Here is a 26,603-nt window from a genome sequence, read left to right as displayed (position 1 = left end):
GTTCCCAGGTCATAGAACTCTGGAGTCTCTGTTCTGCTCATACGCAGTTCAAAGAGAACGGAGCTCCAAAGAACCATTAGATGCCTGCCTGAAGGGACTCACTGCAAGGGAAAGCAGGAGATAGCTGGCAAGACTCGTCTATGAGAAAGAGTAAATGTGGCTTGGCAGGAAATGCCTGGAAAATGTGAAGCAGGGAAGGAGTGAGACAGCGTCAAAGCAAAGGCTGTGTTTATGAAATGAAGTTAAAATTATGGTACTACCAAACCCCTTCCAAACCAAAGGAATTAAAAGCATGGAACAAAACTGACTTCAGGAGGCTTTAAATAAACGTGCTGTCCTCCTAGCAACTGGCTGTTTACAACCTTCACCTGCAATATTATTTGCACCTTTGTATTATAATTTAGGTTTATGGTTTGTGTTCACAGATTTATTGCAAGTTGCTATAAAAATGAAATGAGCATGTATTTAAACATAGAGGAGTGAAACTGAAATGGAAGAACACATAAATAAAAATAAGGAACAGGATGCAAGGATTATATTTATGGCTTAGATACTTTATATAGGGTATGGGAAGTGAGTAAGGCAAGAAGTATTCTATGAAACTTATTTTTTCCTGGTGATGACAATTTTTAAAAGCAGAACAAATGTACATATATACACACATGTGTCTATATATATACAATAGATACATATATATGTATACACATGTATTGTGTATATATGTATATGTGTATATTTTCTGCTTTTAAAAACTGTCATCAGTAGGGAAAAATAAACTTCTTACCTTACTCACTTCCTATGCCCTATATAAAGTATCCAGTGCATGAATATGTGTGTATATACACACATATGTATATATGTATAATATATGTATATATGTGTGTGTATGCGTATGTATAGCACTTCCTGATGTGCTGTATAATTTTAGAGTTCGTTTAGATTTGGTTTTGAGGGGTTTCTTTCGGCCATACAGAGATAGTCATGGCCTGTGTTTTAAGAAAATAAAAACATAGTAGATCACAGCAGAAAGTAAACAGGTTGACTTCAGAGCCAGCAATGTAATTCAGTTCACATTAGTGCCTACTGTATATGCAAGTAAACATTTAGGTACTAAGAGAAATAGAAAGATGAAAAAGGAGGATGCAATCTAATAAAGGATGAGACTACGAATGCATAGGATACAAGCTAGAAAATAATAAGGGCATTGGTGAAGTCTTTACAAAAAGTGATAGTGAACTTTGAGAAACAGGGGGTATTTGCCAGCTGAGAGGACTTAAGTAGGTTTCATAGTTGTTCTTCAGTCATTTTCAGTCATGTCCTTAATGGGGTCCTTCATGACCCCATTTGGGGTTTTCTTGGCAAAGATACTGGAGTGATTTGTCATTTCTTTCTCCAGCTTATTTTACAGATGAGGAAACTGAAGCAAATAGAGAAGTGACTTGGTTAGTCACCAAGCTAGTAAGTCTCTGAGGCCTAATTTAAACTCAGGAAGATGAGTCTTCTGATTCGAAGTATGGCACTCCACTGTGCCACCTAGCTGTCCCTTAAGGTCATAGAGGACATGACAATGAAGCTAGAACTTAAGAATAGATTTTCATGAAGAACATGTGAGAAAAAATGCCTTCTAGATATGAAGAATGATTAACATTATATCATCGAAGTGAGAAAGGACAGGATGAGTTGGATAAATAGCTAGCTGTCCAGTTACAATAGAAAACACAGGATAGAACAAAGAATAAAATAAGGCTGGAAAGAGAGGCTGGCACTATAAATTAGAAAGCCATGCCAAGCTAAGGATTTGATAGTTTAATTATGAAATATCATAGTATTTTATAATATTGTATTTATATTTTATGGCATTTATAAAAACAAAAATATTTTATATTTTGCCAAAAATTTGATATTTTATTCCTATATTCTATATCAGGTGTAAGGAGTGACTAAAGTTTGTGAGCAGATGGGTGGCATGGTGAGACCTGTGCATTGGACTGATTATTTGAGCAGTTGTGGGAACTGAATTAGAAAAAGGAGAGACTGTTAGCAGTTTTCTATCTACGGGAAACTAGATTTATGTGACTTGTCTAGAGCCAGACAGCCATTTCATGAGAAATCTGGGAAGATAACCTCAGTCTCTTAACTCTTAGATTGCATGTATCTAGACTGATATACCCAAGTATCATTGACCTAATTATTTCAATCTTAACCATCTAATCAGAACACTGCATAGTTGTTCTTATTGACTGACAACAGTTGAAGGATGCCCTGGTGAACTCAGCTGAAAATTTCCTGAGTGATCATATCAATGCTGAGTAGGTTATCCTATATAAAGATATTTTAATTCTGATCCTTTTTCATTAGATAACTCAACAAATTCAGGTAACACGTTGGTTAAAGTGGTAGACTTGGAGTGAAGTTTGGATCTTGCCTCAGACACTTATGAGCTTTATGACCTTGGGCAAGACACTTAGCCTCTCTCAGCTAAGTGACCCAGCAAATGGAGTATTGGGCCTGAACTCAGAAAGACCTGAGTTCAAATCTGACATTTATTAGCTATGTGACCTTTGGCAAGTTACTTAACCTCTGTCTACCTCAGTTTCCTCAAATGTAGAATGATGATAATAACAACACCTTCCTTACATATCATTGTGAGGATCAAATGAAATAATATATGTAAAGTATTTTGTCAACTTTAAAATACTATATAAATATGAGCCATTAGTCAATCTGTCAGTCAATAAAGTTTGTAAAGCTTTTACAATGGGTCAGGCACTATGCTAAGCTCTAGGGATACAAAAAAGAGGTAAAAGATAGTCCCTGCCTTCAAGGAACTTACAATCTAATAGGGGAGACAACATACAAACAAATGTATATACAAAGAAAGCTATATGCAGAATACATAACAAATAAGAAAGGAAAGACACTAGAATTAAGAGGAGTTGGGAAAGGTTTCTTCTAGAAGACAAAATTTTAGTTGGGAATTAAAGGAAGTCAGGGAAGCAAGTAGGCAGAGATGAGGAGGGAGAGCATTCCAGGCATGGGGAATGGCCAGAGAAAATGCCTGAAGCCAAGAGAAGGAGTGCCTTATTCATGGAACTGCAAGGAGGCCAATGTCACTGGATCGAAGAATATGTAACAAGGAGTAAGGCATAAGAAGACTGGAAAGGTGTGTTAAAAAAAAAGGCTTAAAACAGAGGATTTTGTATTTGATGCTGGAAGTTATAGGGAGTCTGGGGTGTTAATCATGGGGGGCGGAGGGGAAGAGTGTTGGTGTGTGCCATGGTTGGTCCCGTGCTTAAGGAAAATCACTTTAGTGACCAAGTGGAGGGTGGATTGGAATGGGGAGAGACTTGAAGCAGGAAGACCCATCAGCAGGATATTATAATGATAGCCCAAGAGTAAGGTGATTTGGACCTGCACCAGAGTGGTAGCGGGGTCTGAGGAGAGAAGGAGGCATATCTGAGAGATGCTAGAGAAGTGAAATTGACATGCATTGGCAACAGGTTGGATATGGGGGCAAAAGGAGGATGATAGTTGATGGTGAGACTTAGTGAGGAATGAAGAATAATGCCTAGGTTGTAAGCTGAAGGACTAGGAATGTGCTATTGACCTTTATAGTAATAGGGAAAGTATAAGGTGGGGAGGCTTTAGGTGAAACAATAATGAGTTCAGCATTGAAATATTAAGTTTACAATGTCTGTTCAGTCATTTTCCAGTCATATCTGACTCTTCATGACCCCATTTGGGATTTTCTTGATAGAGATATTGGAATGGTTTGCCATTTCCTTCTCCAGCTTATTTTACAGATGAGGAAACTGAGGCAAATGGGGTTAAGTGACTTGCTCAGGGTTACACAATCAGTAAGCATATAAAGCTAGATTTGAACTCAAGAAGATGAGTCTTCCTTACTCCAGGGTTGGCACTCTATCCACCGCACCATCTACCTGCCCTTAAGATGTCTATGGGACATCTAGTTTGAGATATCCAAAAGGTAGTTGGAGATGCTATTATTATTACTAATTCAGTACCTACTATGTGGCAAAACACTGTGCTTATGATTTTACCTCAATTGAAGGACATAATGCACTTCATTTAGGTTTTTGTTTCACCATGCTCTTTTAAGGGTTACTGAAATTTGGTCGTAAGAATGTGTTCAAAATTCCCCTACATTTGGATCCTAGGTCCTAGATGCCAGATTCTAGAATCAGCGTGGAAAAGTGAAAAGAAAAATCAACTTCTCTTACTGGAAATGAGAGAGAGCTGAATTAGAATGCTGGCACTGTTGTTCACCATAGCATACGACACTAACTAAAGATTAGAATTTAATCTTTGACAAGCAATTTAACCTCATATGGATATCAATTTTCCTCACCTATAAAAACCAAAGAATTATAATGTTAGAACTGCAGAGCATTTTAAGGTCATCAAGTCCAGCCCCCTCTTTTATGAATTAGAAAACCAGGCCCAGAGAGGCAATATGGAGTAGTACACAGAGTGCTGGACTTGGAGTCAAGAAGACCTGGTTCAAATTCCACCTCAGACGCTATTTGTACAACCCTGGCCAAGCCACTTAACTTCTCTGTACTTCAGTTTCCCTCATCTATGAAATGAGAGAATTAAACTCAATGGCCTCCAAGGCCCCTTCCAGCTATAAATCTATGAGGTTTCATATATTTACTTATCCTAAAATTAATCAGTTTGGATCCTTAAAGTCCCTTTCAGCTATCATTCTTTCATTCTAGTGACCTCAAACATATATCATATATATAATATATATTAATATAAATCTTAATAATATGTATCTTAATATTTTTTCTCAAATGCCTAACTTGCTATAAGGAAATAACACTGGGGTACTGAGATGAGGCCATTTAAAAAAGAAAATGAAGTATGTGGTAATGTGAGAAATTTAAGGGTGAGGCAAACCAAAGCAGCCAAGGGGATCAAAGTTGGGTAGAAAAGGTTCCAATTGACCTAATTTGAGAAAATTAACCTAAATTTGCCTATTCATTAGCAGTATAGATTTCTTTAAACATTAGACACACAAACCAATTAATGAGTAATTAATTTCTAATGGCATTGTGGATATCAACTTGCTTTAAAACACTTTAACGAATTTAAGTATAATAAATGTATATTCTTTTTGTTATTGATGGGAAGATTGGGTTAGGCTCTCTTTATTTGGCTTGAAAACATTGAATCAATTCAGGTAGTTCAGTTAAATATATGTCAGTCATTCAGAAAGAGTCAGCAGTATATCAAAAATAAAGATTGGCTACAATTCCTGTCAAATTAACTGAGGGAAAAAAAGAAGGTAGATTGTATATTTTGACCTTGTCCAGGCACAGCTTCAGAGAAAAAACAAACACTTATCACCATAAGGGAGAACTCCCAGGATCAAAGACTGAGAGCTGGAAAGGACCTCAGAAGTAATCTAGTCTAAGCCTTTCATTTTACTGGTGAGGAGACTAAAGTTGGGGAGATGAAGTAACTTGCCCAACATCACAAAGTTCATATCAGAGACAGGACATGAGATCAAAGCATTATTCATCTTATTATTGGGACTTGTCAGGTCATCTGACTGGAGCCAATGTTCCTTTCAGTGTTTCACACCGTTTGCCCAGAGATGACTGGTCCTCTCCTAAAAATGCTGCTGGTGAGCACCTGATATCTATCATCACTGGTAGATTCTGAATATCACGGGATGCCTCTGTAGACTGAAAGAGTCTTAAACACGGAGCTTTTTTTTTTCTGAATTGGGTACAACACTAGGTACAAAATGGCTCATTATCTCAATTTATTTTAATATCTTTTAAGGAAACAGCTTCAGCTTAATTTGAGAACTTTTTTGTTTTTTAATTCATAGCAAAATTTTCCCACGCACTGTAACCTCCGACCTGCTTCATATTCCCTCTGCGATGGGGTCTTGAAACCTTCACTGAATCCATTAGTTGAATCAATTCTTGTTGCTTTTGGAATTAGACATCAGCCTTTCTCTCCCATGGGGGGTGTAGATGAACATTCCTCTCTGTTTCCCTGAACAAAGCATAGGACTGCATCCAAAGAGAATGTTTTCTTGTTCATGCATTTCCAGAAAATGCATTGGAATGAAGCACCCATAAATGGAATTCAGCGAAAGCTACTCTCCATCAAGAATTCCTAAATCCAAAAGCTGAAAGGGGCCTCACAGGTTCTCTAGTCCAATACATGCCTGAAAAGGATTCCCTCTACAATATGCCCAACAAATAATCATCTACCACCTGCTTAAAGATCTGCCTAGTAGGGGCAAGGTTGTGTGTGGAACCACTTTGGAACATGGTACAAAATACCATTACATGTATAGACATGCATGAAGCATCAACTGGGTATATTAGCATAATCTGGGAGATCATTTCCTTTGAGCCTTCCCATTTCTATTAGAAATAAATGAGGGAGACAACTAGTAGTCTATTTGGGATAAAATGTCGAGGATATGGCAAAGAATAGAATAAAATGAGAATAGAATGATAGGTTTGAGCCATATTGAGGAAATAACATGTCCTGTTAGAGTTGCTATTTTACTCTATAGCTAGTGGGAGCCACTAAAAATTTCTGATCAGAGGACTGGTATGGTTACATCTATACTTTAGGAAGATTATTTGGATGAGTACAGGAATCTCTTCTCTCTCTCTCTGTCTCTCTGTCTCTCTGTCTCTCTGTCTCTCTCTCTCTCTCTCTCTCTCTCACACACACACAAACACACACACATTTTCAAAGATTTAACACAGAGAAGTAGAAAGCCTGCAGAATATAGAACCGTTATAATAAAGCTAAGATATGATTGGATCCAATTTACCAGCAAAGATGTTTTCAAAAATCAACATACACTGTTGAATAAGTTGATGATGCTGCAGTAATATTTGGAACAATTTCCCTATACAGTTCTTGTAACAGGGCACTAAAACATTTGTCTCATCAAGGGGGAGGGCCAATGGAAATGCTTTCCCCTGGGTTTGCCTACATTTGGTCTATGCTCTAGGCACACTGCTGTCTATACAGTATTATGCGATAGAATATCCAGATATATGCATATTCGTAAAAGCAAATGGAAACTGGCACTTATGACTCATGATTCTTTAGTGTCCCAGTTATTATTTACTAATCTTGGTAAAACATAATTTTCTTTTTAGGTCTAGGAGCTAAAATAAGTATGTGTTTTCTATTCCAGGGAATATAGAGATAGCTGATCTCCAGGGTTAGGGATATTTTATTTTCTTTTTCATACTGTTTTCTTAAACTTTAAGTGTTTTATAGTTGTATATCATTTTTGAGCTATCAAAGAAGGGTTGTTGTTATTGTTGTTTTTCTTTTGATCTTTTCAAAGACTCTAGGAAGTAAGTAGGACAGGTGTTTTTGTCCTCATTTTACAAATAGAAGTGCTGAGGCCTAGAGACATTGTTACCCCGCCCTTGTCTTGCAAGTGTTTATTTACAGTATCCCTTCCACATCACGACTGTCCCCATTGTGGTTTTTGTATATTGTGGGTTGGCATAAGAAATTAAATGAGAATTTTTTGAGAGTTTTGTGGAAGCTGCAGATGACTGCAAGGGCCAATAGATAACACAAAACCTATGACCAAATACTTAATCTAAATTTTACAGTAAGGTACTGTAAATACCCTATAAAAGAAAAAGAGAAAAAATAATCAGACTTTTTCTCTGGTAGGAAGGGAGAGCCAACACATTTTGCCTGATTTTCCAGGTCACGGGGGCACCTGCCCTTAACCATGTAATGTGGAAGGGATAACTGAAATTATAGTAATATTAAAATAAACATAAAGGACAACCTTAAAGATGATAAGAAGTGACCAAAGACCTACCTGAAGTGTCCTCGTATAAGGGGCTGTAGTATCGATATTTAGCGGGGTTACATCCTCTCCCCTAACATTTTTGTTGTTCAGTTATTTTAAGTCACATCTGACTCTTCATGGCCCCATTTGGATTATTGTTGGTAAAGACACTAGAATAGTTTTTCATTTCCTTCTCCAGCTCATTTTACAGATGAGGAAACTGAGGCAAACAGAGTTAAGTGAGCTTGCCTAAGGTCACACAGATAGTAAATATCTAAAGCCAAATTTCAACTCAGGTCTTCCTAACTCCAGACCTGGTGCTCTATCCACTGCAGTCACCTAGCTGACTTAACATGTCTCCTTTAACATGTCTCTCCTTATTTCCAATCTGATATCTCAATCAAGCTCAAGATCTCCAGAAATGTGGAGTCTAGGGCAATGGGCTGGATTCTCAGTTTTCTGGGGGCAACTCTGATTCAGCATTGGCTTCTTGGAGATGGGGAAAACACGAACAGACACGGGGATTCCAAAAGATGGGGTGGGATGCTACAGTCAAATATTGTCTATGTCACAGTTTTTGTTACTACTAATCCTGGTTAAACAATCAAGGAATATCATTTAGAAGGAACATCAAATGTCATCCAATTCAACTTCTACCTAAATGAGGGTCTCTCCTATAGCATCCCCCACAAGTATTAGCCCCATAAACCCCAGGTGCTAAGATTGCTACTTAGAACTCTGAAAACTACTCCCTCTCTCGGCAGATTATTTTACGTTGGGACAGTTCTAATTGTTAAGATTCTGTCCTAAGTACTCATTCATTGATCCTAGTTCCACTGTCTGGGACCAAGAAGCAAAATCTTGCTGAAGGACTTTCTCCAAGTCCTTCAAATCCTTTACTACATCTATCATGCTCCTTACAAGTCCACTCTTTTCCAGGCTAAAAAATGCTAGTTTCATCAATGAATCCTGAAATAGCATGAATTTGAGGCTCCTTACTATCCTGGTCCCTTTCCTCTAGATACTTCCCTGCTTAAAAATATCCTTTCTAAATTGCAGCACCCTAAATTTCAGATAATACTCCTGATGTGGTCTGATCAGGAGAGAGAACAGTTGGACTCTGATTTCACTAATTCTGGATGGAATAATTTCCATTGCAACATGAGATTGCATTGGTATTTGAGGTTCCTGATATCAGATGACTGAATCACATTGAATTTACAGTCTATTAAAACAACCCTTTCTTTTCCACATGAACTATTTATTGGAAAGTTGATTTTTGACTCTCTGCATTGGAATCCACTTTTATCCTTTTAAATTCCATTAGATCTTTTATATTTAGCCCACTATTCTAGACTATCAAGATCTTTTTAGATCTTGACTATTTTTATCATCCTGTGTGTCACCTATACTACCCATTTTGTAGTTGAGCTGCATAGAAGAGCAGGCCCAGGTAACCCAGTTGCATAAATGGCCCAGTGAAGACAGAGATTCCAGGGTAGAGCAATATGAGGTCACCACAAGAAGAGAAAGGATATGAGCCTTGCAGTACAGAGGCATGAATCATTTTGTTCATGTATGTTTATACATGTTCACTAAATATGTAGACTCTATTACCAATGTTCTGCAAGTTTGTTCCCACTCTTCACTCTAAAGCACACCCAATGCTTATGGAAGTAATGTTTAAAAGCTACTGTTATTGCCATGCCATTTTAGTAAATTCTTTTTGTTTAAATTAATTGTATCTTGTGACTATTAAAGGGAAGCATATTGGAAGTCTGTGAGCTGTAGTTTCAGAAGTGTGGACCTAGAAAATATCTGGAACCCTTGGGTGGTAGTCCTTGGGCAACTCCTCTAGAGTTCAAATCTATAGTCTGTGAGTGCCAAAATGAGAAGTCCAAGTGGGATACTACATTGGCAATTTATAGCTCCATCATTGTCTATTATTTCAAGTCTATTAGTCCCATGATAAAGAAGAAAAACAAGGCTAATCTGATTAAACTATTCTGCTTATTTGTGATTGTGATCACCTTTTGTTTCTTCAATAATGCCTTATAGGATTTTGCCAGGAACTGAAGTCAAGATTACTTGCCAATCAATAGTTTACAGATTTTACTCCCTTTAAAAAAATCAGGATATTTGACTTTTTTTAGTCATATAGCTTCTCACCCATTCCCCATGATCTTTTAAAGATCACATCAACTCAACCAATAGGATATCATGTATATCCTTAATAAAAGGATTTGTTCTGTGAAATTTAGATTCAGTTAAAGGGTTGCACTTGACGACCTAGAGGACCACATCTGGCCTCGAGGCCACAGGTTCCTCATCCCTGAATACTAACATGTCTGGTATAGTTGTCTTTATTATCTCAAATTTATACAGACCTTTATGATTTACATATATTATCTCAATGATCCTTGCAAAAGCCCTGTGAGGTAGCTAGTGTAACTATGAGGAAGTGAAGGTTCATACTTTTACAGATACAGAAATTAAGGCTCAAAGAGGAAAAAAAATTATAATAGCTAGCATTTATATGGCTCTTTAAGGCTTGCAAAGTGCTTTACATATGTGGGTGTGTGTGTGTGCAATTTCATACAATCTCCATAATAGATGTATTAGGTAAGCGTGATTATTATCCTCATTTTACAGATGAGAAAACTGAGTTTGAGAGACCTCAGTTAAGTGACTCATACAGTATTACATAACTAGTAAGGATTATGAGACAGGATTTAAGTCTAGGTCTTTCTGACTCAAAGACCAGAACTGTATCATCCACTGTGCCACTCAGTTGCCTGGGTAAATGACTTGCCCATGGTCATATGGCTATGTGACAGATCCAGGAACCACACTCATGTCTTTGGATTCCCAAACCAATGCCTCTGCTTTCCATTTTTCTGGTTCCTCTTAATTATACACTCATGCAATGACTATGACTTACTAGCTTAGTTGAAAAGGAGCATCAAGATGCTTTCAGATGGTTTTACCAGTGTCCTAGTACACAAATAAAAGTTGCAGGAAAGAAAAAAAAACAATGCAACACTGTGGCTTCAGTTATATGAGAATTGAGGCAATTATATAGATTACTTAAAAAAAAAAAGGCCTACCTCAAATTACTCTTGCCATAATTATTCACAATATTGAAGACAGAAAACCTTTGGAGAGTTAGAACTACCTGGATAATAGACTCAACTCTCCAATAGATTTTGCTAGTATTTACCTAGGCTTTGTCACAATTTATAGTTAAGGATTTTGAATTGCTATTTAAAAAAACGTAAAAATAAACTCATTGGGGAATTTTATGGCAGGATTACTTCTATGAAATAATTTGCTCCCTATCTCATTGTTCCCCAGTGTGGCAGATTATGACAGACAGCTCATTCTAGTGCATGGCAGGGATGATAATGTTAAGAGAAATAACATATTCTCATGTTTACTCATTTATATTTCATATTACCATACACACTTTGGCAGTTAATGTCTATAAACCAAGGATATGAGAACATTCCTTTTCTTTACTATCTAAAAGTCGTGTTTACCTTCACAAGCTGACACTTTAACTTTGTCAAGGCTCTTCTTTTTTGTTTCCTTCCTTTTCAGGCCCAATCCATAAGCTTCTGCTGACTCCTGAGGACTGAACAAGAGATCTATAAGTTCACTTAACAAGGTGACTTCTTTATGAAATGTCTGCTCCTTTGCTTTCTGCAGTACAGCATATAATTTTTTAGGATCCACCAAAACTTGGGAGTATTTCTCTGGATTCTTAGGATCAGTAACCAAAGGCTCTTTGTTTTTATTCTGGAAAGATAAAAATAGGGAACAAAAGTGAATAAGATAATGCCACACTTTTAGGATATTCACATGCTAGCATAGGTTCTCATACAGAGGTAGTATATAGTAGAATCTCTGGATTTTATTGATCCAAATACAGGTCTCATTTGCTTATTTCATTTCCAAAGAAATTTTGACCTATAACCATACTCTTTGTACAAGTGAGACAAGATAGTGGGCTAGAAAAAGACATCACTATCTTTGGCGTCATACCAGCTCCCCAGTCCCTCCATGCTAGGAAGAGAAAAATCTGTCGAAGTTCCAGGGAAAAATCCTGTCTGTCATCAAAACATAGTAGTAGTAGTAGGCAATTTTTCATTGATCCAGAGGAGGAAGGGAATGGACATCTTTAGCTTTAGTCCTCGGAGAGCATGGATTTCAATCTAAGATGAGTGTTGGGGGGATGAGATATAGAGATGACATAGGGAGAGAGGTGAAGTTTGTGATTACTCCATTGGCCACTCATTGCAGTAGCTAGGCTTAGAGTCAGGAAGACATGGGTTCAAATCTTGCCTCTGCTACTTAACTAGCTACATTAGCATGGGTAAGTCCTTGACTTCTCTAAGCCGCAGTTTCCTTATCTGCAAAATAAGAATACTAATACCTGTGGGCACTTACTTCAAAAGGTTGTTGTGAAGCTCAAAAGAGATTTATATCAGTAAAACATTTTTCAAATTTTAAAATTCTATATAAATGACTAGTATGTTTTGGTGGAGATGGCAAGGCAGAGAATGAAAATTCGATAGAACTATTGAAAGGAAAGGGGAAAGGAGGAAAATAAGTATGACCGTTTGTTGTACTTCACCTTTGTCATGTTGTGAGTGGGGGAAGGTGAGAGGGAAGGAACATCAGAGGGCGGGCAAAATCCATGAGTCTTTTCTTTCCAAAAGCACATCTCCTACTGCTCATCTCTTGGCACAACACACTTTTAACCAATAAATCTAGTTAGAATGTTCCTGGGGTGTGGCATACACAGCCAGGAAATATAAATGGCAGAGTAATGTCAAAGAAGGGTCCTTACCTATCACAACACATAAGAAATATTTACTTTTTAGAAAAAATAAGATCTTTTTCCCCTCTTCCCAATACACATAGGGATGGAAAACCTATGGCCTCGAGGTTACATGTGGCCCTCTAGGTCCTCAATTGCAGCCCCAAAGGGCAGGTTCTCCATCCTTGCATGCTTATACGTAATCATTTTATGTAATGTCATTGTATATACCTACATGTTTTCCTTTCAAAGACACCTCGTTTTTAGTAGTGTGTACACTATCCTGAGTCAACCTGTATTCAAACACTAGTGAAACATAATATAATATTCATCTGGTGATGATTTCCTATTTATCCTATAGATAGCTTGTTTGAACATATCCTATGCACACACACACACACACACACACACACACACACACACACACACATATACTTTTTTACATGTTGTCTCCCCATTAGACAGTAAAGTCTTTGGGAGCAGGTAATTTCTTTTGCCTTTATTGTATCCCTAGCACTTAGCACAGTGCCTGGAACATTATAGGTACTTAATAAATGTTGACTGACTAAGTGAATTTATTTGCATAGCATAAATATTGTCTTTTGTGTACGTCTTTTATGCCTTACTAATAGCATAGCAGGTGTGTGATGAAAGCGAAAGCTCACTGATCTGGGAGTCATAGGACCTGAGGCTCTGCGACCTACTACCTGTGCACCTGTTGGCAAATTATTTAATTTCTAGGGACTTTGGTTTCCTCATCTGAAAAACTAATGGAGTTGCACTAAATAAATTTTAAGTTCTCTCTCATTTTAAGATACATAGTTATCCCTTCCACATCATGAGGGTTGGGGGAGCCGATGACCCCACAATCTGGAAAATCTGAATAAAATTTTTTGGCCCTCCCTTCATACCAGAGAAGAAGTCTGAATTTTTTTCTTTTTGTTTTATGTGGTGTTCAAAGTACTTTATTGTAAAATGCAGGTTAAATATTTGGTCATAGACTGTGTCATCTGCCAGCCTTCTAGTGTAGTCTGTAGCTAACGCAAAACTCTTCAAAAATTCTCACTTAATTTCTTAGGTTGACCCGTGATATATTGAAACCCTGATGGGGAAAGTCGTCATGTGGAAGGAATAACTGTAATCCTATTATTTATTACTGACTGTGTGCTCCTTGAAAACAGAAACTACCTCTTTCTTAGTTTTCATTTTACATGCTATCTCTTCCATTAAAATATTAAGTTCCTTGAAGGCAAACACCATGCTTTTACCTTTCTCCGTATCCTCAGTGATTAGCACAGTGCCTGGCACATAGTAAATACTTAATAAGTGCTTGATGACTAATTATAATACCACATGCACTTAAAAGGCATTTGATAAGTAACCAGTTGCATCTAGTATAGTGTTCAGCACATTCCAGTATCAGCCTAGCATTCAGGATACTAGCACAGTGTGAAGCCAATACTAAGTACTCAACAAGTATTTAATGAAACGAATTGAAAGGAAAGCTGAAAATCACCACCACTATATCTAGATCACATTGTGACAAGGGTAAATGTTCCCATGAAAGAAGCATCTTCCACATTTTCACTTGGATAGATATAACCAATATCTGTCCATGGGTAAGGAATACCAAAATTTGAATTATCTGAGGAATCCTAAATATAAAAGCATAATGCACAGAACTTAGGACAGTCTCTGGCATATAATAAGTGTTTAATAAATGCTTGTTGATGGACTGTTACTATGCATAAAAGAATATATTTTGGTTTGCTGTCACCTTTAGCCATCATGTTTCCTATAGGTACAGAGGTATTTTACATGTTTCCAATGTTTATTATATTTTTAAAGTGAAAATATGCATTACAAACCTGGAGCACCCAGTGGAGTGTATATTTTCAAATATTTATAAACAAGCCAGAAATGGCATCCACCTGAAAATTTTCCACTCCTTGCCTGCAGCTAATATTTTTTCCAACTCAGGTCCCAGAGATGTACAATTGCAAGCTAAACAAAGCCGAGACAAACAGATGTGTCATCCACCAAATCCTGGACCCATGAGAGTTGGTGCCTGGCTGACCACAACAAGGAGCAAATTCCATTGGTGAGTCATGGCAGCCTCCAGGAATATGGTGCAAAGGATGGATTGGATGAAGAAAAGACAGGAGAAAAGGCTGCTCTCAGGGAAAAGGCAATATGAGGAAGACAATTGCATGAATAATAAAACCCAAGGGCTACTCTTGCCCAAAATACTCAGATAATTGAGGTAAAATGTAAATTTAATTTTTTTTTACGATTATCTAGACAATTCTCTAAACATTCAACTTTATTCTGCAAATAGAGCCATATATATATATATATATATATTTACACACACACACACACACACAAACACACATATATATATATATATATATTTATCCCAGCAAACCATTTTATATATATACATATATATAAAATGGTTTGCTGGGATAAATATATAGAGAGCTTATATTTTTCTTTTTTTCTTGGCAGTGCAGAGAAATGTCCCCTTTACAATGTGAAGGAAGGTCAGTGAAGGGTGATATAGAGGAAAGAACACTGACTCTGGAATCACAGAACCTGCATTCAAATCCTCTTTCTGATGATTACTAACTATGTGACCACTTACCTCCCTAAGCTTCAGTTTCCTCATCCATAAAATGGGAGGTTTGGACTAATGATTTCTGAGGTTCCTTAAGAGTTAGCTGGGTAGTCCAATAGAGCACTGAGTATGGAGTCTGGAAGACTCAAATCCAGCCTCAGACTCTTACTGGCTGTGTGATCCTGGACACTTAACCTCTTTGTCTCAGTTTTCTCAATTGCAAATACTTATCACCTCTCAGAGTTGTCGTGAAGATCAAATGAGATGATATTTGTAAAGTACTTATAACATGCTAGGCATTTAATAAATGCTTGTTTCCTTCCTTCCTTCCTTCCTTCTTTCCTTCCTTCCTTCCTCACTTCCTCCCTCACTTCCTCCCTTACTTCCTCTTTTCCTCCTTTCCTGCTTTCCTTCTTTCCTTCCTTTCTCCTTCACTCCCTTCTTTCCTTATCTGTACCTGTCTTCTTTCCTTTCTTCCTTTCTTTCTTCCTTCCTTCCTCTTTTCCTTCCTTCCTTCTAGTTCTAGATCGTGTCCTAAATCTAAAAAAGAGAGAATAGTCCTAAATACATTGAGGGACCAGAATGCAGATAATCATAACTGTAACAAGACCAAGAGGATCTTGGTAGAGATGGACTGTTGAGGAAACAAAAGGGAAAGGCAGAGAGAAGCAGGATTTACAGTATGGCATATACCTGTACTCACTCCTCTATACCTGTATGTCATGTAAACTAAATATGAATATAAGCTATTTTTATAATAACCACTAAACAAAAGTTTACAAACTCTATGTGATAGCTAGATGGCATTAGGGATAGAATACTGCACTTGGAGTCAGGAAGAGTGTTGGTCCTGTCTAAGACACTTAATACTGTGTGACCCTGGGCAAGTCATTTAATCTCTCTTAGCCTCATTTTCCTCATCCATAAAATGGGGATAACAATAGTACCTATACTTCCAATGGCTGTTATGAGGATCAAATGTATATAAAGTGCTTAGAAAACCACATAGGGCTATATGTTAGCTATCATAATTGTTGTTATTTTATGTACCATAAATGCTATTAGATGAGAATGTTTTAATAGATAAATCACAAGTCTTTGAAAAGTTTGCTTCTGTATGGGAAAGAACCACAAGTAACTTGAATATTCTAGAATATATAGGAGATACAGCTCCTGTGGTCTGTCCTGGTGAGACCTAGAATATTGAATGTAGTTCTGGAAAAAAAAATCATTGAGATGGAGAGTGTCCAGAGGAGAGTGCTGGGGTAGGCATAAAGTTTAGATCAGGCCATGGGCCAACCTTCCTAGAGTTCATGGTCTAGTACAAGGATAAGACCATACACAGATAAAATCATTACCAGTGTGTGGACTATGTGATGTGGGGAGGAAAGAGGTGCCATTTCTTTTGGGATTTTAAAGGATAGTTAGGTATTCAGTAGTTGAATAGGAGGAGACAGGTCATTTCAAAGGAATTATGTGAACAAGGAATTATATGACAAAGGCATGGAGAGAGAATGCATAGGGTGCATTCAGAGAACAAACATCTTTTGGGAATAGAGAAAAGAATGACATGAGATAAAGCTAGAAAACTGGAAAGGTGTATTGCTGTCCAATTGTGGAAGGACTTAATTACCAGGAAGAGGATGTTGAATCTGATGTAATAGATAGTAGGGAGTCTGAAGGTTTTCTGAGTGGAGAAGTAACATGACTAGATTTATGCAAAGGGAATCATATGCATGAAATCAGACTTATCCAAGATTTGAGGTGAATGGCAATATGGTCCTTTTTTAGGGTAGTGGTAGAAATAGGGAAGAAGTGATAAAGATAGGTGTTATGAAGACAGAGATATATTGCTGAGATTTTTACCTTCATTGAGATTACTATCCCAATACCCAACATTTAGCATGGAACCTTGTATGTAGCAGATATGCCTTACTGATCAATGGAAATTGATCAGTTCAAAGTTACCAAGGATCTCTTAAATGCCGTATCTGATATTAGTCCTCATCTTTTTTGATTGCTTATTGAATTGACTCTTCTGAGCCATTCTTTCCTTTTCTAGGTACAGCACAAGCTTCACACTCCTGTCATCAGATCATTTCCCACTAGCTCCTTTTGCTTATAAAGAACAATTAGACCTGAATATAATTCTGATTATTTAAAATAAAACCTTGCTTTTCTACCTTATTTGGCAATTTTTCTATGCTTCCATTCTCAATCTTTATCTGTGCCCCTATAGCTATAACCCCTCTAACTAAGGAAATTTCAGTCTGTCACAATGATAACAATGACAACTCTATCCATCACCAAAATGCTTTAAACTGCCCAATGCAGAAAGTATATACATGAAGGGTTCAAAAGAAAATCTTGCACAAATATGCCAACACACAACTAGCAAGAAGAGTGTGGCAACTGGCACCATAAAATGAATATCATCAAAATATTTATTGCTAAGTGCAAGGAGACCCTGTGCCTTGCTCTATGGAGGATGCAGAGAAATGAGGGACATGACCATTCTTATCACAGAGCTTACAGTATTCTTATGTGAGTTTGCCATTCTTATTGGTGCTTTGATTTATTCTTCTAAAAAATCACCTAATGATTCCCAAAGTCTCATGAGACATTGTTGGATTTAGACCTTGCTTCACGGTATGGCTCTCTCTGAATGGCCACCAAACTAGTCATTCTGTGGTCAGTTTAAGATTGTTTTGGCTTTTCTAACGAACAATATCTGCATAATTGATTTCCCAAATGTAGAATTTAACAAACTATAGTTATTTAAACAATTGAAATGACCCAATTGGCTCTTTTACAATTTTATCATTTCAGTCGAAAAGAGAGTATATGATTGGTTTCCTACTTATTTTCAAACCCTTATTTTCAAACATGAAAATCCACAGATGCCAAGCCCTGATTTCACGATATAAGACTCTATTTCCATATTAAGTAAGGAACAAACTCAAAAAAAATGCAGAAATACCATTGATAAGAAATTGGAAATGTTAACTATTACAGAAAATAGCTCTACCTCTAAAGGAGACATATGGGCTGGTATAATATTAGAAGTAATTGAGAAATTGACCTCACTGAGAAAATAATTCTTACACTTCATTCAAATGACCATTTTGTTTATAAGTAGCAGAGAGCATTCTCTATTTCTCCAGCTCAAAGTGAGCCCTGAGGGCTTCAGGTATGTACCCCCCCTGGTGATTTAATTAAAAGATAAATGAAGGCTTAAAAATTGAGAAAGAGAGAAAGACTTTGATAAAAAGTAAATGCAGAAATGAGAAGTGAAGGGAGCTGGAAAGAAGAAACACGTTGGGTAAGAACAAGGAAACAAACAGGAAGAAACCCTTATAAACAAGGACAAAGAGGAAGCAGATCTTTTAAGACCAGCATAGGAAAGAAGAAAAAATAGAAGCAAATGTGCATTACTGTTCAATCACAAGATTAGAATAATAAAATACTTAGGAAAATGTGTCAAATTGAATTGATTCTTATTTACATATATCGTGTTCGTTCAACATCCTCTATTTTGGCTCCTACAGTTTCCTCCCCTCTTGGCAGATCATAGCCAAATGACAACCAAAAAGCACATTTCTACATGTATGGCAATTGGTTCCTCTTGCTATAACTCTCAATTTGACTGATCAATTTGTTGACTCTTTGTGACCCCATTTGGGGTTTTCTTGGCAAAGATACTGGAATGGTTTGTCATTTCCTTCTCCGGCTCATTTTACAGATGAGGCAAATAGGGTTAGGTGACATGCCCAGGGTCACACAGCTAGTCAATGTCTGAGGCAGGATTCGAACTCAGATCTTTCTGGCTTCCTCACTCCAGGTCTGTGCTCTATCCACTGTACCACCTAGTTGCCCCAAATGATGGGTTAGAGACTATGAAGATGGCCATTCCATGAAGGATAAAGATCATGCTGAGGAATTTCACTGAAATTTACAATAAGAATGGCTTGGGAGACCTCTCTATCACAACTGTTCTAGAAAACAACTTACATTTGTCTACTATATAAATTATTTCTTTCCCCTTCAGATTATCCCCTCTTCAATAACTTAACTATTTCTGTTGAGGGAACCCTCAACCTTCCAGACTCCTAAGTTCATAACATTAGCATTACCCTCCACTTCTCAATCTCCCCCATATATTTTTTTAGTGGCCAAATCTTAATTGTTCTTCCTCTATAGCATCTCTATAACTGGTCCCTTCTGTTCACTCACATAGCTCCAACCTTAGTTCAGGTCTTCATCATCTCTCATCTAGATTATTACAAGACTTGGTTATTGCAAGATATCTGCCTCAAATTTGCCCCCTCTCCCATTCATCCTATTTACTGCTGCCAAAGTAATTTTCCTTAAATGCTGATCTAAACTTGTGGCTCTTGACTCTGATTGTCTGACTCCTCCCAGAATCTCAATTTTAAGAAGGATTCTCAGGCCAAACATGGCTTCATTCCTCTTCAAGTTGCATCCTTGACTCAGGATTTTCTCTATCATATCCCTACCATCACCTCTCCTTCCCTATCTCACTTTTATGTGTTGTCTTCCCTTATTAAGAGGAAGTTAGATGGTGCAGTGGATAGCGAGGAAGTCAGAAGTCAGAAAGACCTGAGTTCAAATATGGCCTCAGACACTTAGCCATCATGTCACCCAGGGCAAGTCACTTTACCCTGTTTGACTCAATTTCTTCTTCTATAAAATGAGCTGGAGGAGATGGCAAATCACTCTAGTATCTTTGCCAAGAAAACCCCAAATGGGATCACAGAGAGTCAGACCTGACTGAAAAAAAACAACTGATTCCTTTACTAAAAGATACATTCTCTGAGGGTAGGAACTGTTTTTCTTTTTGATTGTATTGGCACAGTGCTTGGCACATCATGAGCACTGATAAATGCTTGTTGATTTGACTTAACTTCACTTTGTTCCTCTCCAGTCAGCTCCCAGGTTACTGAGACCCCTATCTGGGAAGTTCAGGTAGGAAGAGCAACCAGTGAAGTTCTTTCTTTTTGCTTTTCTTCTGACCCCAGTCATCCAATATGGCTTTTCCTACTCTATGGATGAGTTAGGAGTCACCAACTACAAGCCTTCCAGTGAGATGAAGGACCACAAGGCCTTATCATGTATACTGCCACTGTATCCTAAAGTCCTCTGGATCTTATCATCTCACCTTCATCTAATTCCTTTCTATGTCATCTCCCCTTATTAGAATGTGACATGTTTGAGGGCAAGAATTATCTGTTATTTTTTTTTCTATTTGTATCCTCAGAGCTTAGAGCATCACTTATTAGATGCTCATTCATTCATTCATTCATTCTGTTTTTAACCTATTCAGAAACTAAAATGCTATTTAGAAAATCTTTAATTATTGTGGGCTATTAGATTTTCTTAGGGCAGCTACAGTGCAGACCTGAGTTCAAATCTAACCTCAAACATACTTGCTAACTGTGGGACCCTGGGCAAGTCATTTAACTCTGTTTGCTTCAGTTTTCTCATCTGTAAAATGAGCTGGACAAGGAAATGTCAAACCACTATAGTATCTTTGACAAGAAAACCCCAAATGGGATCCCTAAGAGTTGGGTACAAATGAACAACAACAAATATTTCCTTATTTAATCAAGATTTTACAATTGTGTTAAGTGTAGCATGGTGTAGTGGATTGGGCACTGAGCTCAAAGTCAGGAAAATCTGGTTCAAATCTGGCCTCAGGCACTTACTGGTTTTATGACTCTTAGCAAGTCATTTAACTTCTCTAAGCTTCTATATCTTCAACATGTAAATTGAGAGTATTGGAGTAATAGTCTCCCAGTCTCCAATTCAACAGAGGTGGTGGAGACAAAAGGAGGTTAAAGTACTCATTTAGAATTATAGCTGGGCAGGGTTATAACCTTCTGCCCGGGTGGGTCATACAGAACCTCCAGAATATAAAGCATCTGGGAATCAAATTGACTGAGTTCAGCCAAAAGTTAACTTTCCTGCAGTTCCCTGTATTTCAACTCTAGTCTTTGCTGAATTTCCTTTCAACATTACGGTATCTCAGCCCTCTCTCTTTAAAACTCAGTAAACTTTTGAATTGCATCTTCTCCTCCAGAAGGTCTCTCTGTCAGTTTCAGTCTCTTTGACTCTGCTAGCTCATTGTTTCAGTCTCTCTGACTCTACCAATTCATTCCACTATCCATATTTCTGTGTCAGTCTGATACTCTCTTTCTCCTCTGTCTCCTTCTCTATCTCTGAGTTGCTCTGTTTGTCTCAGTCTGTCTTTTTGTGATAACAGAAATAAAGCAAGTAGAGTTAAAATTAGTAGGGAGTTAATTGGATTATAATCTTTGTAGCTTGTCTCTCTGATAATGGTCTCCTATCCAAGATATATAAGAAATCAATTCAAACTTATAAGAATAAGAGCCATTTCCCAATTGACAATGGTCATTGGAATAAATAGTTCTGAAAGGAGGACACTTGAGCTTTTCAACATATGTCAACAGATATTAGAAAAATGCCCCAAATCACAAATAATTGAAGAAATGCAACTTACAGCAACACTGAGCTTCCATATCATACCCATAATAATGTCATAGAGGAGCAAAAAAAAAAAAAAAAAGGAAAAGGAAAAGGAAAAATGCAAATACTGGAGAGGTTGTGGGAAAGCAGGTCCATTAGTGTGTTGTTATTGAAGATATGAATTTGTATAGCCATTCTGAAAAGTAATTTGGAACTATGCCCAAGATGTCACTAAAGTGTACATACTCTTTCACTCAGGTATACATTTTTTAAGCCTATGCTCCAAGGAGATAAAAAAAAAAAGGAAAATGACCAATTTATAAAAAATTCTCATAGCATCTCTCTTTTTAGGGTCAAAAAATTGGAAAGTAAAAGAAGGCCCATGAATTGGGAAATGATCGAGTAAATTATGGTATATAAATGTAATAAAAATACCATTGTGCTATGGAGATGACAAAAGAAATGGGTTCAGAGATACCTAGGACAGCTTCTGTGAATTAATACAGAGTTAAGTGAGCAGGGCCAGGAGAATAACTTCTACAATAACAACAAAATATAGATAAACAACTTTCAAAGACTTAATAGCTCTGTTTAATCAAATGAACATCTAAGATTGTAGAGGTCTGATAATGATCTATGATACCCACCTCCTGACATGGAAGTAATAGATTCAAGATGCCAAATGAAAAATACATTTTCAGACATGACCAAGGTGAGAATTTGTTTTACTTGACTGCATATTTGTTATGAAGGTTAGATTTTTCTTTCTTTTTTTCTTTCTTTTATTTTAAACTGGGGGTGGGATGGAGTGGGAAGGAGATAAAATAATACTTGTCATTTGAAAAATAAATTAAATGGAAAAATAAATTCAGTTTGATTTTTGGTTAGCTTTGCTAACCTTAATACGGTTCATTTCATCAAAGAAGATAAAAAAGTTCTAAAGGTAAAATTGTGCCCTGGAGGTGTTTCCAAGTAAACAACAGAAACATTTATACTGTGTTAATATTTAAATGGCTTCCATTAAAACCCTAAAAAATAGCATTTCTCTAACTTTAAATTATAGGAGGGCTGCATGTTAGCATGGAAGACTACAATTTATTAATCTTCCTGTCATTTTAAGATTCCATTACAATTGCATTATAATTATGGTGATTATGCTTCAAGATTTGATTCTAATCCAGATTTTATCTCCAAGTTAATTGTGCTGTTTCAGATTTCGAATCACAACATCAAGGTTAAAATAATTTGTTGTAGTGAAATTCACTAAAATGAACAAACATGATTAAACAGGAAGTTTCTCAACATTACTCAAACTTGTCAAAAATAAAAATACCCGCTCCTTTTTCTTCACATTCCGGGACAACATATGAGGGAATTAGATTAAATGGTCAAATTTTCAAATAAAGAGGAGAATTGAGTTTACATACTATGCATACCAACAACCATGATTTTTTTTTCCTGGCAAATTCTGGAATATCTCACTAAAGAGGAAGTTCTTGAAAATCCAAAAAAGCAGTGATCATGCAGAGCCATTGTAGCTTCAACTTGAACAAATCTTGCCAGACTAACTTAATTTCTTTTTCTCACAGGGTTATTAGAACAGTTGGTTGAGCAACTTCTCTAGGAGTTAAACTGGATTTTTACCAAGCATTTGTTAAAGGTCTCTTACTATTCTTTCTGAAAAGACAGAAAGAGGAAGGCTGTGCTATAATACTATTAAGTGGATTTAGGACGGTTGAATAGACAAATAAAACAAGTAGCGACTTGATGGTTTTATGTCATCTTGGAAGAAATAAAAGGCTCCAGAGATCTTGGCTTGGCCCTAGACTCTTTAATAATTTCATAAATAACTTGGATAATGGCATAGAAATCAAAGACACATATTAAATTTTCCAGTGACACAGGGGTGAATACATTAGATGATGGAAGAGGAAATAAAATCATTTTGCTTAGAGAAAGAACAGGTAGTCAATAGTGTGAAAAGCATGAGAAGGATGAAGGAGGATAATAACTGAAAAAGGTACATTCAGTTAGATAATTAAGAGGTTACCTGTTACTGTAGGGAGGACAGTTTTTGCAGATTTTTCCAGGCGCAGAAACATGAACTCAAGTTCTAGAAGAGTGTGAGTACTGAGGAAGTAGGAGTGCCCTGTGCAGTCAACCTTCTCAAGAAATCAACATGAGGTGTCAGAAGGCACAGTAGCTGAGTTGTCACAGAAGGCTCAAATGACTTGGAAGACCTAAACTTAATTTTAGGCAGCTGGAAAGAAGTCAGTGGAGAAGTCACTAAAGTTGAGAAAAAGATGAATGTAGGAACAAGGTTTACAAGAATGAAAGGGGAAATGGTATGTATCATGGGTACAAGCAGAGAGAGTTTGTATTGAGGAGTCATGAGAGATTTTCTTTTGTTGAAGGAAAAAGGAGATGAAGTTGCTAAAAATGAGGAATTAAGGAAACTGAGATTGTATTTTCAATTTGACAAACATTATTAACACCTCCTATGTGTAAAGAATCATGTTGAGTGACCTCATTCTTCCCGGTAAAGTGGGATTGCAGGTTATATACTTCTAAGTCAGATGAATTTTAGTGTGTATAAAGTGGATTTTTTGTTATTCTTTCTCAGAGTTTTCTTCCCAAGATCCATAGTCATAACAATCTCTACTTCCCAGGTGTTAGATATAAGTTCTCATGATCGTGGTTCAAAGCAGTTTCTACCACACTTGCGCAGCAGATATAGGGGTGAAATGATGTAAAATTGTGAGGCTATTGCTGGCAATATGCCTTCTTTGTCTGTTACCCTATAAAGCAGGTGGGCACTGGTCAGTGACTGGAGACCCCCATGGGGTGAATGTGCGGGATGAATGCTGTGCATGCCTTGATCAGCCCCCATAAATACTGTATGTTTGCTTCAACCTGCCCTCATTTAGGTTTGAGAGAATTTAGGTGAGTGCATAAGTTGTGCTGGTTTTGACTGACCCCATTGAGAGGAGGGGTAGTTGCTACCCCTTATTATCAGCAAACTCCAATTGAGAAGACTAGATTAGAATAAAGTAAGCTTATTTAACCCCTTATTATGACTCCATTCTTGTCTTCCTGTCTGACTGGATCAAAAGTGAACCTGCTAGTGAGAGATGTGCTAGAAGCCCACCTGTGTCTCTTTCCTAAGAAATGACATAGTCGGTGTGTTTATTTGTCCAACAGTACTGCACTCTTGAAAGGTACAGTGGGTGGTTAATGAAAAAAAGAGAAAGAAAAGTTTTGGAATAGTCACTCTAGACAATTAGATAAGTAATAAGATTTCTTTATATCACTCTCCTAATCAAAAATCTTATGAGGCTCTCTCACTAATTATAGACCAAAGTGTAAATTCATTCTTATCATATAGCACAACTCATTTTTCTTTGAATATACACTGTAATTTCCCACCCCCATATGTTTGTTCATGCTGTTTCCTCTATCTTCAATTACCTTTCCTACCTTCACCTATCAATATTCTATATACTCTTCAAGGCCTAGTCCAAATGCTGTAAATAATATGCAATAAATAAACAAATGCTACCTACAACATAAATTCTTCCCTGAGGCGTCTCAACTTAAAGTAATCTCTTTCATTTTCCTATAACACTTTAAAAATATTCGTGTGCATGTGTTATCTGTCCCTTGTGTCTCCCTTCCCCCCAAAACACACACACACACACACACACACACACACGAACAAAAGTCAACTTCTCAAAGTAGGAACCATGACTCATCTTTGTATCTACTATGGCGGTGGTGCCAAATTCAAATAGAAATGATACCTGTTAGCCAAATGTTGACTTAGAAAGTCACAATGTAACATTATCTCTATTGTATTGTATTTTTAATTCATTTTATTAAACATTTCCCAATTACATTTTAATCTGGTTTGGGCAGCACTAGGGAGTTTTGTGGGCCACTTGCTGCCCCTGGAGGGCTCTGAGTTTGACATCCTTGCACTACAGCACCTGGCACCATGCCTTGAACATAATACGGAAGTAGTAAATATTCATGGTTGTTGTTATACAGGACAATTATAGCAATGGGACAGATGCTGAAGTAGAAGACCTCTATGATCCTTGCCAATGCTAAATCTATATATGTCAATACATTTCCCTGAAACATTTATCAAAAAAAAATAAGAAAGCTATTAAAAAGGTCTGAGGGGAGAGAATAATAATACCTCCACTTATCTACCACTTTATAGTTTCTAAAGCATTATTTCATCTAGTCCTCTCAATAACCCTGGAAAGTCAGTGGTTCCAACAGCATTATCCCTATATTCTACAAGAGGAACCTGAAAGTCGGTTATATCACTTACAGAAGGTCACACACTGGATAAAAAACAGAGCCTAGATTCATACTTGGATCTTTGTCTCCAAATCCAGTACTCTTTTTCCTATGCCATACTGTCTTCATTTATTCCCTTCACAAACAAACCACCTTTTTTGGTAAAACGTATATTCCCAATGAGAGAGTAGGTGGCGCAATGAATAGAACACTGGGATTGGAATCAGGAAGACTCATTTTCAGTTGAAATCCAGTCTTAGACACTTACTAGCTGTGTGACCCTGGGCAAGTCACTTAACCCTGTTTGCCTCAGTTCCTCATCTGTAAAATGAGCTGGAGATGGAAATGACAAACCACTCCAGTATCCTTGCCAAGAAAACTCCAAATGGGGTCATGAAGTTGTCCAAAACAACTCAGCAACTACAAAAATACTTCCAATATGGTGAATGTGATTGTGAAAGAAGATGCAAAATGAGTTTCTTCCTTGCCTTTTCTCTGTCTTCCTTTTTTCTTAGAATAGC

General features: G+C 37.1%; 1 long non-coding RNA gene across 1 annotated transcript in view; it reads right to left on the bottom strand.

Annotated features, from left to right (window-relative positions):
- Window positions 1-24,125, bottom strand: part of LOC114053744 — a 39,572-nt gene extending 15,447 nt beyond the window's left edge. Inside the window, exons 1-2 of the long non-coding RNA XR_003570416.1 lie at window positions 23,825-24,125; window positions 11,365-11,623 (exon numbers count right to left, since the gene is read on the bottom strand). This is a non-coding gene — a long non-coding RNA (uncharacterized LOC114053744). The remainder of the gene's footprint in view (window positions 1-11,364; window positions 11,624-23,824) is intronic.
- Window positions 24,126-26,603: the final 2,478 nt, after the last annotated feature.

This window comes from Vombatus ursinus, unplaced genomic scaffold (assembly GCF_900497805.2).
Source record: "Vombatus ursinus unplaced genomic scaffold, bare-nosed wombat genome assembly UNPS02014812.1, whole genome shotgun sequence".
In the NCBI taxonomy this organism is placed as follows: Eukaryota; Metazoa; Chordata; class Mammalia; order Diprotodontia; family Vombatidae; genus Vombatus; species Vombatus ursinus.
The sequence above is the reverse complement of the archived record's forward strand: the minus strand, read 5'-3'. Positions and strand labels throughout refer to the sequence as shown.